This window comes from Micromesistius poutassou (genome assembly GCF_964030765.1).
Source record: "Micromesistius poutassou genome assembly, chromosome: 2".
Lineage (NCBI taxonomy): Eukaryota > Metazoa > Chordata > Actinopteri > Gadiformes > Gadidae > Micromesistius > Micromesistius poutassou.
In genome coordinates this window covers 14,502,312-14,513,369 of record NC_140272.1, presented here as the reverse complement: position 1 = coordinate 14,513,369, position 11,058 = coordinate 14,502,312, and positions in this window count along the sequence as shown.

Here is an 11,058-nt window from a genome sequence, read left to right as displayed (position 1 = left end):
TACTGCCCAATATGTATGTGCAATATACCTTAACAAAAAGTAAAGAAACATTCAAAAGTAAAGAACATTCAAAAACATTCAAAAGAGACATACATAGTTTACCATAGTATAAAAAGGATAAGAGTCTTAGACTAATATGTCATAGTCTGACTCTGTATTTATTTTGTTTTGTTTTCGTACTCCACCGGTCCACCAGATGTCTTCACTTTTCCCCTCCCTTCACGTATCCTGCCCTCAATCACTTCATTCCCCTCATCTGATGATCTGGTGATCATTGCTCCTGACTCCATTTGCAGACTCGGAGCCACAGAGACGCAGCCACCCAGCGATGCAGCCTCCTGAGCAGTTCTGCCTACGCCTCCGGAATGGCTCTGCCTGCTAGCCCCCAGCATGGTAGCTTTTATCATGTTAACCCCAAGCATGCTAGCCTCAAGCCTTTAGCATTACATGCCGGACCTTATTCTGTGTTTCCTGAACCCCAGAAACATCTATTAGACCCTGATATCCAGCAATCTCCTTTTGCAGGAGATTAGCCATTTTCAGGGGGAAACGTGGCGTCTCAAGAGGAACGCTCCGGAGCCACAGAGAGGCAGAATCCTAAGCTGTTCCGCCTCCGCCTTCATCGCCAGCCTCCTGGATGACTCCTCCTACATCGCCGGCCTCACGGATCGCTTCTCCTATGTTGCCGGCTTCCTGAAAGGCCCTGCTCTAACGGTGCCCATTAGTGTTTTTCTGCCAGTTCTTGAAACTTGAGATCTTTGAGTTTCTTGATTAAAAGCCTTGTTACATTGTTAGATTTTCTAGAATATAACCCATGCTCCCATTCATGCATGACCCCATGCAGGAAATGTTTCAGAATTTTGATGGTAAATGCCAGAAAAGACTGCATGTATGAAAGGGGCTTTAGAGTCATACCAAATCGCCAAACAGGCGAGGCAATGACCCCTCATGTGTGATAAGACTTGAATTCTGATTCTGAGACTTGAATTCTGATTCTGATCTCATTCAACTGTAAAATGAATTGGTTGTAAACTTAACAGGTAGCTACATTGTGTATTGACTGGCAATGTTTGTGGCGTGTTGCATATTTATGGAAGGAATGGAGAACCATGAATAGAATTATCGCAACTATCAACCACGACTATTGTGTTTGAGCTTTAGTATGCTCTTACATTAGTCTACCATTTCAAAGTAAGCTACCTATAAATGAAACGCTGTATTAACACTTTTAAAATTTTTTTGGCTAGTCTGAAACAAGCATGGGATCATGTGTAACCAAGACCTACACCATTCATGGAGGCCCAGTAAGACTTGGGTCACGTCTTTATTTTTAAATATATAACAGGACATTAAAGCCAATGGCAATTATCGATTTGGAATTTGGAGACACTAGCCACACAGGAAGTAATCTATTTGGGTATGTAAGCAACCATAAAAAAAAAGAATACATAAAACACTGTGGGCCTTTCTCAATACCAAGTACACCATGTTCGGACTTGTGTACTTGGTAGTTTGGCCTTGGCAGGTTCGACACGGGAGTACGAATTCTGGAGGACAGTATTGTCATTCTGCAACTGGAACACGTCCCCATCTGGACTGTTTTTATTTTCACACAATAAAACGAAACATAAAAAACACAAGCCTGTCCTCTTTTCGTTTTAATTTAAAAATGATGAATGCACTGTATGTTTATATTTCAAGTGTTCCAAGATATGTAGCCTACATGTAAAATGCCAGTGGCCAGTGGAAAGTTGTGTTAGCTATGAACACGCTACATGCAATCTAGATTTAATGAGAGACATGATTCTAGGGCTCATAGACCTTGCACTTCTTTTATTCAACATGATTCGCAGCATTATACAAGCAGTGTAAAATGGTACACCGTGGTCGCTATGTATCCGTCCAACAAATTGGAAACCTGTATGTGTGTGCGCACTTAAACTCCCACCTACGTTTAAACAGGCTGAGACAGATGTGAGTGGGTTGATTTGTGTCAACAACATACAAGTCGTTTAATATATAAAATCGAAATCGAAAAACGGCTGTAGAACCTAGATTTGGCTCTCGTTTCAACGGGGCCATAGTGTAAAAAAAATCACTCATAGCTCTGTTATGGTTACAATTGAAATCAAATACAAACACACTTTATTCATATCCGTATAACCGTGGGCAGGGGTTGACACCTGCTATTTTATATTTCCTTTCTTTTAATGACTTAGAGCATGTAAATGGTTTTCCGTGTTGAATTCTAAGATGACAGCACTGCACACTTTGTACCTTCACCCGCCCACTTACCCTCTCTTCCTCCCGGCTGACCCATCGTCCTCAGCATCGCCACCATCGCCATCGTCCTCATCATTATCCTTCTCCTGCCACGTGTGCCCCTTAAACACCATTTAACTTCAGGGGATTTGACGCTGTTTACATGTTCAGTGAACCGTGGCGGAGGTGGCGGCGGCGGCGGCTATGAAATATTTCAATAACTTCTCACAGTCACGCCAAAGGCCCCAGCGTGGATCACATCTGCATATCAGGGGATTAGATCTGAGTTGTCAAACCAGGTTCATTGAAGGAGCAAAAAAAACACTGATTATATGCATTGCGTGTGTGTCTGTGTGCTTGCGCTCCAGTGTGTGTCTTTCTATTCGTTGGCGGGACAATTGGATGAAGCTTGTGTGAAGCCATCATCAAACGCTGAGAACCAGAGTTATTTTTACAGAAGATGCCTGTGCTAGGGGAACACAGGTTTATTGCGGTGCTGTGCAGAACACACCCAGGCCAAAGAACTCATGAATATCTCCTTTGTTAAGATATTATACATGTTCCATTATTCAGTAGATGAATTATTAAAATCCAGTGATATATGTTCTTCACAGCACCGCTCTTATACTTTGTGATGAAAAAAAATGGGAATGTTAGGACACCCTTCTCTGCCACGATTGTAAAACCCCAAAAAGCTGATAGAGCTGATACTTGTGGGATCTTTCCCATGGTGACAATGCCGACATTGTAGACACTGCTTTATGGTTGTGGCAGTGGTGAGCTGGTGCCATTGCTAGGGGCCAGACTTTAATGACTATGTCTCCATAAAGGAGTGGTGAGACATGGTATATGTGTATCTATAGAGGGATTCTTGATTACATGGTTTTAGACAACAATTAACAATGTCTTCATTACATCAATATAATCCTTTCCAGCATTAAATTAATTGATCATGTTATTCTCATTCTCTTATTGTAGATGCCACTTGGTGCGTAACTTGCTGTGTGTGTGTGTGTGTGTGTGTGTGTGTGTGTGTGTGTGTGTGTGTGTGTGTGTGTGTGTGTGTGTGTGTGTGTGTGTGATCATGCGTGTGCACGTGCACGTGCGCTTGCATGTATGTGTCTTCTCTACTGTCAACATTCAACATTCAACATTCATGTTTATTTTACCATCATGTATTTGTTTGAATGGTCTGAATGTGCAGCAGTGTCTGGTGGTCTCTTCTTGGTGCAGTGAGTCAGGGTGAGTTATTGTGATCCAAGGCTCTTGTCCATAATTCGTCCCACGTTTATTTGGCCATGCCAAACTTGTTATGAGAGAACCTTCTGGAATAAAGGAACCAGGGAGAGTTTTTTTGAAGCCTGATGGATGTACACTATGTCTCGCTGATTGAAATAAATAATCAAATGATTAATATAGGGATGATGCCATCCAAGGGAAAAACTGTGCATTTTCCCATAACTTTTCCCTACCAAATTTATGAGTTTTCTCCGCTGCATAATATGAGCCACTGACATTCAGTTATTAATTAACAATTAAGGCAGTTAATTAAAGTAAATCTTCGCTTAACTGCAACAGTCTTGTTTCATTTTGAGACCACACTTTATTTTACATTACATTAGTAGTTAAAAAAACACATCAGCATGAGCCACCTTATCACAATTAACGCAAGTTTTGTGTGGATAACTTCATAAGTGTATGGTTTTATCTCTATCTTCACTACCAGTATTTTTGTTTTGCTGACCAAAAGATATCATTGACTAATTAGCTGCCCATCAATGTTCTAGTCCTATGAATTTTTGTGCTATGAATGCTTACTTACTTTTACATAGGGCTGCTCGATTATGGAAAAAATCATAATCACGATTATTTTGGTCAATATTGAAATCTCGATTATTTTTGAGTTTGAAAACATGATGCATTTATTCATCATTTCTCTCCAAAAAAACTTTGTAAATGAGAACTTTAAAATTTCCCCTTAAGAAAATACACAAAATGGTCAAATAGAAAATAATGTCCAGATATGTATCCATCTGTTCCGCAATTTCTATATAGAAAGAAAAAAAATAACTTGTTTGTTTGGTGATCGTTTCATCGTGATCAAAATTTGATTAATCACCCAGCCCTACTTTTACATCATACTGGAAATCTTTTCTGGAAATGGTGCCCGCATTATCTTTCAACAAAGGCCGCTCTGTGTCTGTTTGGATCACTAAAGCTTTGCCCGGTGCCCTTGGGGGCGGGGAGCTGTGCCACGCAAGGAAACACACCATGAAAGACAATGCAGACACAATTATAAAGGCAAGCGACACAATAGAGCAGTAACGTCAAACTTTATTTCAAGCCAGCTCTCTCTTTGTGTCTCTTTAGCGATCCGTATAGTTCTCGCGCCTCTTCTGTTCTTCCTTCTCTCTCCCTCATCGGCCGAGGGTTTACCCTGCTTAATTGCTCTAAGTAAGCACAAGGATGGCGCTCATTACATCACAAAAGGCGGAGAAAAGCGCTATAAGCCCAATTCCCAAATCTCAATTTAGCAGAGATTTGAACTGACTCTTCTCTTCGGGGGCTTCCCTAGAAACAATGGAAGCCATCTGAACCACCACCCACCACCCCCCCCCACCCCCCCCCCCACTACTCACACACTCACATACACCCAGACGCACGCATGCACACACACACACACGCACGCACGCACGCACACACACACACTGAGACAAAGACGCACACACTCAGACACTCAAACCCACACACACACTTTCTTTCTCAGAGAAGAAAGACGCTCCATTGAGGGACCCGACTCAATGGAAATCATCAGCGGGGATCTCTCTCTCCCTTTGACTTCTCAAGCGCTTCTGGCGGCAGTTTGTGATTCGCAGCTTTCTGCATTTATAGGCCCCCGGGATGCAGCAGCACCAAGGTCGCTGGCCGGGACCCCATTAGTGTGTGTGTGTGTGTGTGGGGGAAGGGGGTGGCATTGTCACATGCAGGCAGATAATTGATTCTCGATTCAGGGTAACACGATTAGGGGATGTCATTGTGGTAGGGAAAGAACCCCCCCCCCCCCCCCTCCCCATCACCCTGTTCCTGTCTTTAAGGCGACAACACACACTCACACACACACACACACACACTCACACACACACACACACACACACACACACACACACACACACACACTGGGGGACTGGAGGAGAAGCCATTCCGTGATTCTTGTACAGCTGTCTCAGGTGTTACGCTGCATGAATAAGCTATGGGTTACAACTTACACAGGCACGCCGCTGCCAGCTGACACACAATCAGGCGTTCAACAGTGGCGAGAGGAAGGGGAGGGAGGTGTGCGAGTGTGTGTGTGTGTGTGTGTGTGTGTGTGTGTGTGTGAGTGTGTGTTGTCGCCTGAAAGACAGGAACAGTGTGTGTGTGTGTGTGTGTGTGTGTGTGTGTTACTGCATATTTGTGTGTGTTTATGCCCGTGTATGTGTGTGTGTGTGTGTGTGTATGGAGAGCTGTTCTGTTATCACTCTCACTTAGGTAAGTTGCATCCAGAGACTCAGACTACACCCACACACACACATAAACATTTATATATATATATACACACACACCACACACACGTATTGGTCCATCTTCCTGTTTTAGGCAACATGAACTGCAAAAACAACAAGACAAGCCATATGCAGCACAGTCCCAGAGAAAAATGGACTTAACCCAGACGCAAATCAAAGAAGGAACAATTGCCTGCCTTGTATCTCGCAATACAAAATATTATCGGCAGGTACCAGGCTCTCCGACTGTCGCTTGTCATTAGCACTGTGAAAGGACTTCTATTTAGAGATCCCCTGCCATCCACCGGGACTGTCTCCAGCCAAACAGTAAAAGAGAGAGAAATGCCACCCACGATAGATGATGACACAGGCGCCATTTGTATTTCTGAAGAGAAATGTTTTTTGGAGAGAAAAACACTTCACCTAATCTATGGACATGGCTTACTCGGATGACACTGCATGTGTGTGTGTGTGTGTCTGTCTAGGTGGCTCTCTCTGGTTATATTTCCGAATTGCTCATAATCACAGTCAACAAATGCACATCTAGACACACAAATGTGGCCCGACAAATGTGTTCATTTACAAAAGTGTTAATTTGTAATCCTGCGACTATAATAAAGAGACAGACATGCATACACACATGCAACCACAGACACACACACACACACACACGCGCGCGCACACAGAGGGAAGTTGAGCGAAATAACATATTTGCTACCTTGCCATGAAACATCTCAGCTGACGTACGGCAACATTATGCGATGGAGACGGGAGTGCTCCCGTACGAGAGCAAGGGAGTTCAGAATCCACCATATGGGCCGACACTTCACTGTCTTCACCGTGCAAAGCAGTGACAGAAAGTGTCAGCGCAGCATGTAGTAGAATTCATACCCAACTAGGAAGCTAGGAACAATAGGGAGGATCACTTTCCTGGAGAGACATGGACAGTTCTGTTTCAGTTCTGGGCGCAGTGTGGGAACTATCGGGAATTGGAATAACTCACAGACACACATACTTCAGACACGTGTGCACACACACACACACACACACACACACACACACACACACACACACACACACACACACACATACTATGAGTTGAAATACAACAGTATTATCATCGTCATGTTTACATGTGGAAGAAGTAAAATGTAGTCCATCTGCAGACGGATTTTGCCATAACTACGGTGCAGAGCAGGATGGGGAACCTTACAGCTGTATTGACGGTGCCATTTTTAATATTCCAGGGGGCTTTCGGTCTCACATGGAGAGGTACACGGAATCTCACTCAGCCAGTAAAAGCCGAACTTGACGAGAAATAACCTCTCAATTTCATTACCACCAATCTCTCCTTGTAACTCACGCACCCACATATGAGTATGGCTGTAGCAAACACACGCAGAAAACGGCTGTAGCCATGCACACACACACACACACACACACACACACACCAAGAACAAGACATAAAAATGCATAAATGAGTCATATCTATTGCACCTTTGCATTTTTGTTGTTAAAGCAGTGTCCATTGAAATATATTTTTGTCATCTTTTTATCTATCCTTTTATAATATCTACAACTGAACACACACACATACACACACACACACACACACACACACACACACACACACACACACACACACGCGCACACAAACACACACACACACACACATACTTCACTTCTTCCTATATCCCTTTGTAGCAAGTACGTTATTTAAGAACATAAACAAAATATGTAGAGGTTTCCTGGTCATGCCATGAGGATGGGCTGTCAGGGGAGGAAGAAACCCCTTCTCTTGGTAACAGAAGCCTGCGGCCCCAATTTAAAATGCCATGAAATAAACTGTTAAAAATAACATTAAATAAACTGTCAAAGTCAAAGTTTATGAGATCCTCACAGTGTTGTTATGGCAACAAATGTTATGGCTCTTTTTACCATATAATAACTCTTAAAACTTCCTACAACTATTCTTCAAAAACGTTTTCTTAAAATGTATTCTATCGTAGAGGTTTTATTTAAGGAGAGATTAACTGTTCAGAACAGACCAATCAGAGATCTGTACAGAATGTCCACAGCCAGGTCCCAGTTCATTGTGCTGTCACTCTGTTCAAGAAAATTGGATAAGAAACTTTAAAGGTCCCATGACATGCCACCAGGTGTAGTGTGATTAGCCGTTACAAGCTGTTTTGAAAAACAGGTGGGCGTGTCCACCTAGATGTGTGACGGATAGATGAGCAACGTTTGCTACAGTCCACTGGGTAGGCTGGTGGTCTGATCTATCCAGCACATATCTAGGTGGACACTTGTGATGTCATAAGGGGCAGATTTCCAAAACAGCTTGTAACGGCTAATCACACCACACCTGGTCATGGGACCTTTAAAGCTTTCTTATCCAATTTTCTTGAACAGAGTGAGCACAATGAACTGGGACCTGGCTGTGGACATTCTGTACAGATCTCTGATTGGTCTGTTCTGAACAGTTAATCTCTCCTTAAATAAAACCTCTACAATAGAATACATTTTAAGATAACGTTTTTTGTTGTAGGAAGTTTTAGGAGTTATTATATGGTAAAAAAAAGCACTTCTTTAAAAGACCATTGCCATAGCATTTGTTGCCATAACAACACTGTGAGGATCTCACAAACTTTTCTTCTAGAACGGATGTAAAGACAGGAGGAGGCTTCCAGTAAACGGCCGTCAATCCATCCGACCACCCTCCAGAACCCGACACTCCATCTCTCTTGGGAGTGGGACTTATGTATCACGTATCCCGGCATTTGCATAATTTGTTATAAAGGTGTGGTATTTGTCAAACTCATCCACATGTCAAACTGTCCTTTCTTCGTAACTTGGGTTACGGTTTGTGGGCGTGTCTAACAAGCACCTTGACAACCAATCATGTCAATAACACAAATTAGACTCAATCCGCATTCATAGAAATATTCTCATAGCCCCTCCTTGACTTAAACTACAAATACCCTCTTATGTATCAACTTGTGCATTTCATTAATCATCATGGAAAATCTGTCATTATTAAAGAGTCAATATTTATCCTCCCCTACTGAATTAAGATAGACTGCTTATAAGTGATTGTTTGCAGTTAGCAGATGTACATTCAGATCCTAATCCTTCCAGAGTGTTACATACTGTGGAAACTATGTAATGCTCTCTGTTCTCTCAACAGTTCTCCATCCTCAGGCTTCGCTTTGGGGGGAACAGGAAAAATTTTCCACAATGTTGCCCCATTGGCGCCGTCCTTGCTTGGTGGCAGCATTTTGATTTCACTTGATCCTAGTTTACAACACTGCTTATATCAGCCAGCCGCTTGGCAGGCTGATTGTCATTCTGAAATAAGCACCACACAACTGCTTTCTCATTGTTTGAATAGCTGCTATCTTGATGCAAACATCATGTGCTGCCAGCAGCGTTCTTCCCTTGCAACTCATAACTCATAACAGGCCTCAGTTGAGCTTTTCACTGCTCTTGCTAGCTGATGCTGTGTGCCACCCCAGCCATTTAGCTTGCTCTCAACTAGCCTCATTGCTCTTGTTAACCTATCGCTGCATATCATTATCACCCTCCATGCTGGCAGAGGGTTCACACTCTCTCATGACTAATTAAATGTTGTCACTGTGATAAAATATAAAAATGCCCCTAAGAAGAAGTTAATTAACTAATATCCCATTCTTCCCAGTATCCAAATAAATCCAAAAAGTGTTGTCACAGCAGCAGTGGGGCTAGCTAAATTAGCTATAGGGCCTCCTGTTAACACTCCCTCTTATTATCAAAATATGTTCACAGAATTTGCAGGCTTTCTTCCATCAGTTTAATTAGAAAAGAGACTGGTGAATACAACATTAGAATAGCTCACACCTGTACTAAGTGCAGTGAGACCCCACAATCAAAACGTAACATTGAAATAATAATTCAAATACTAATTCAAAGTCGTTTTCTTTCTGATCGCTACAAACCCCATTTGCAGGACCTCTTCTTCCCCTCCTTCCTTTTGACTGAAAAATGTCTGTTTTAATTGGCAACTCTGGAAAGCAGAACAAACGTCTCGCAAGGCATCTCCACTAGAAGTGGTACCCCTGACAGTTTTCTCGGCTCTACTTGGTATCCAAAATGTTTCCATTCCGACAGTTCTTTGTATCTTTTTCTATTTATTTTATTTATTTATTTTTTTCTCCGAAGCACAAACTGAAGAGACATGCTACAAGGCTGTGTGCCTTCGCCAAATGTAGCCAACTGCAACTGGCAAAAGATAGTGAGTGAAGCACTTAGAGGAGAGATGGGTCTGAGCTGTTAATTGGAGAGAACATTTAGCAGATCCCTGCAGAAGCTGTTCCACCTGTTCCTCCGTCTCCCAGTGACTTACATTATGATGCACAGCTGACTGTTCTCCCAACAACGTCAGCTGGCAGTCTGACAGGTGATAGAAAAAAAACTGAAATCAAGAATGACTTACATTTGTCACATTCCCCGTAATATGAAATACACATATTTTATTTATAGGCTTTTTTTTTTTGCTTTCAGAATGCAAAATGGCTTTAGTGACCTTTAGTACAATATTGTGGTTTATCTATTAGGTTCTCTCTTCAGGATGATCAGATCATTTCTTGTGATGTTTTGGGTAGTATTCCCTCTTAACATATTCAAATTTATCCACTAGAGGGAACAGAGAAATAGGTGTATCGTCCAGCACACAAACACATACATCTTGGCATTTAGAGTTATCTGTAGAGGTAGCTTTTGTTAGCACACTATGCAAACAGGCTACACACATGTACACATCACACACACACACACACACACACACACACACACACACACACACACACACACACACACACACACACACACACACACAAACTATTTCAGTATGATAGAGTATATCTCCAACCTTTGCTAAAACTATTCAATTATAAACCTTCAGCTCATCAAAGCAATGGCGGCCGTATTTTCTCGACACACCGAGGGAGCACCACTGCTCTGCAAATGCATTATCATGTCAACATGAAAACCGCAATTAGACGCGTGTCACCTGCACAACACCGTCTCCCGAGACCCTTTGCATCCATTAATCTTCTCCTAGCTCTGGCTAATTGATACAGCCAGGCCATAAGCAGCCCCTCATTTTCATCCTAATACACACAGGACCACAATCTATTAGGCCAGAGCACAACAGGTGTTAGCTGATTGTACATATCGCTGACCGCGTCCACATAACAAGCCAGTGTCTCTTTAATCT